The sequence below is a fragment of the Nerophis lumbriciformis genome, linkage group LG25 (assembly GCF_033978685.3).
Source record: "Nerophis lumbriciformis linkage group LG25, RoL_Nlum_v2.1, whole genome shotgun sequence".
NCBI lineage: Eukaryota > Metazoa > Chordata > Actinopteri > Syngnathiformes > Syngnathidae > Nerophis > Nerophis lumbriciformis.
The window spans coordinates 10,109,572-10,112,517 of record NC_084572.2 but is presented as its reverse complement, the minus strand read 5'-3'; positions in this window follow the sequence as shown (position 1 = coordinate 10,112,517).

Below are 2,946 nucleotides of genomic sequence, written 5' to 3'. Positions count from 1 at the left end.
GGGTGAAAAAAAAATTTTTTGTGACTTGGGCGTGACTTGAGTCCTGGGGGGCGGGGCATGAAATTTGGGTGGCTTGTCTTGACAGGATCTAATGTTCAAAATCATATTTTGGTAGTGTTGAATCATGGTCATGGGATTGGAGTCTTTTGCTGGAGGTGAGTGATCAAAAGAAAAAGAGTTGAAAAAAAAATCCTGGTCTGTGACGTAATTTTGGAGCTGCGGAGCTGGCAGCAGCCTGCTTCCGCCCGGAGTGGGAGGAGCCTGCGGGAGCGCTGCGTGCGGTCTGCTCGCCTTCCCTGACGTCCTCGGTCTGGAGCGGCGCTTCCGAGATTGCGGTGACGCAGCCTCGTCCTCGGACCAAATGGAGCTAATAGGAATAAGCTTCCCATTTGGCCCCCACGTCAGGTCTCGCTCCGCCATGGCTCCTAACGACTCCCAACTTCCTTCTTCGACCAAATTCTTTGCGGGAAAGCGATTAGCTGGAGTCATAATGTCATGACTTGGACTGTGGAGTTTTTGTTTTCCCAAGATGCAAAAGGATTTGGATCGGACATGGCTTGAAGGTAAATACATTTTTAATAATAACACTCAAAAGAACAAAAGGCGCGCTCAAGGCGGATGTACAAACTTGACTAATGAAAACAAAAGACTTGCACGGGGGCAAAAAACTATGAACAATAAAAAACACTAACTGTGGCAATAATAAACAAACTTACTTGGCATGGACATGAAGTGCGCAGACGTGGACAGAGTGTGACAGGGGGCATACATGCGAGGATAGCAGGGTGAGAAAGGCTATGACTCCAGGACGAACAACAGAAAATGAAAAGCTTAAATAACACAGACATGATTAACAACAGGTGCGTGACTCAAAACAGGTGCGTGACATGACAGGTGAAACTAATGGGTAACTATGGTGACAAGACAAGGGAGTGAAAAAGCCAGAAACTAAACAAAACATGACTAAGACAAAACATGATTACACAGACATGACAATTACCAGGAAATGGATATTACAGGAGAGCCCAACTTTGAAGCTATGGATGGAAATCACAATGGACATTTATAAAACAGAGAAGATAACGGTTTTTATTAATTATAAATTACAAAAATTTACTTCATACTGGAAATACTGGGTCGATTATGTCACGCCCCATAAGCCTGATTTTATTTAGTCTATTTAGTGATTAAATTGTTTAAAAAAATTAAAAAAAACTCCCTATATGTCTATTGTTTTTTTTTCTATTTATGTATTTACTATATGTCTATATTATTTTATTTTTTATTATTTTTGTTACTATTATTACTTTGTTTTTTGTGTGCTGTTTTTCTCTTTTTTGGGGGTGGAGGGGTGGGATGTCATCGTTGGGAAATAAACAAAAATAATATTTTGACCTTTAGGGCAGACAATAGATGTATGATGTATGCGAACATGATGCAATGGATAAGAATGTCTGATGCTGAATGTCAATAAAAAAAAATTATAATAATTTGTAAGTAAAAAAAAAACATGTAAATGATATTGATAGAAGTAGTACTCACTTCTCTCATGCGGACTGTAGCCTCCACATAAAAGACAACAATCCTGCCTTCCAGTCACAGTGTGCTGACATGACACTAGATTGCTTATTCCTCATTATCCAGGGTGTCAATCTTGGCTCAGCTCATTTCTGAGAGTCCATTTGTCACATCTGGTTACACCAGACCGTGCCTTATGTTTGCCTTTTGTTAGTGTTTAGTGTTTTAATTCCTGTCCTGTGGTTTTATTTTGGTGGCTCTTACGGTTTTGTTGGTGTTTTCCTGTGGCTGCTTCACTTCTGTACCCTAGCATTTCCCCTCACCTTTTTTCTGTTTGCAATCAAGACTATTTAAATTGATCCTTTTGCTACCTTCGTTGTCGGGACATTATTCTTTGTTCACGGGTGACCATCGACTATACTTTTTGATAACAATCTCTAGTATGCACGTACTTTGTGGACGCCGTCTGCTCCACATTTCCTGTGAGTGTTTTGCTGGGTTTCAGCAGTTTGTTTTGTTTTCTTCATAGTTTCCTGTTGCTCTCGGTTTTTAATCTTTTATCAATAAATATCCCTTTTTTTACTGCATGGTGCCATCTTGTTCATCTTCATCTTAAACATCACTAAAGGATTTTATGTAGCATTCCCAATTTCCAGTTTTTGGTGAATTCTTGTGAAATTTCCACAGTCATCTTACTCTTTATAATTAATTAGTAAATTAAGAAAATATTTACTGGGTCCTGCTGCTAGTTCACTTTTGGTGGTGTAATTTTGTTACCTGTTAAGGAAAGTATTTAATCTTAAATATATAAATAATCCTCCATATTGGCAGCCATAGTGATTCATTTATTCAGCAGAGCATTAAAACTTGGATCAGACAAAAAGTACACACAAATGCAGTCTTCCTCGCTGATAAAACATGATAGCAACATGCATCTGCTAGCTCATGATCGCCCCCACTTCTCAGTGTGGCGAGTTGGAGTACTACAAGAAGCACTCTAATACAGTGCTTAAATCTGTATTTTTAGTCTTATTATCAAGGAATAATGAGGTCACACATATTAAAACATTAATGCTAAGGTTTCGTCCAGTATTGGGCCGATGATGATGATGATGATGAAGATGTATCTGTGCAAGTGAACAATTGGATCCACAAGGGACAACAACCCTTTCCACAGACTACACACACACATCAGAAACACAAATGTTAGAAGCCTACAACAATATATGTGAAGAAGACTTTAGGATTAAAAGTGAAGATGTGAGGTGAAATAAGTACAAATGCAGCAATAAAAACAAGCAACTCCACTCACGATGGCTCTAAAGTTCAGTGATGTGTTGCTAACTTCAGCATTTTTCTTCTTTGTTGATGTTTTGCAGTAGTTAACATCCATGATGTAACAATGCTGCTAATCTACCAGAGTCCACA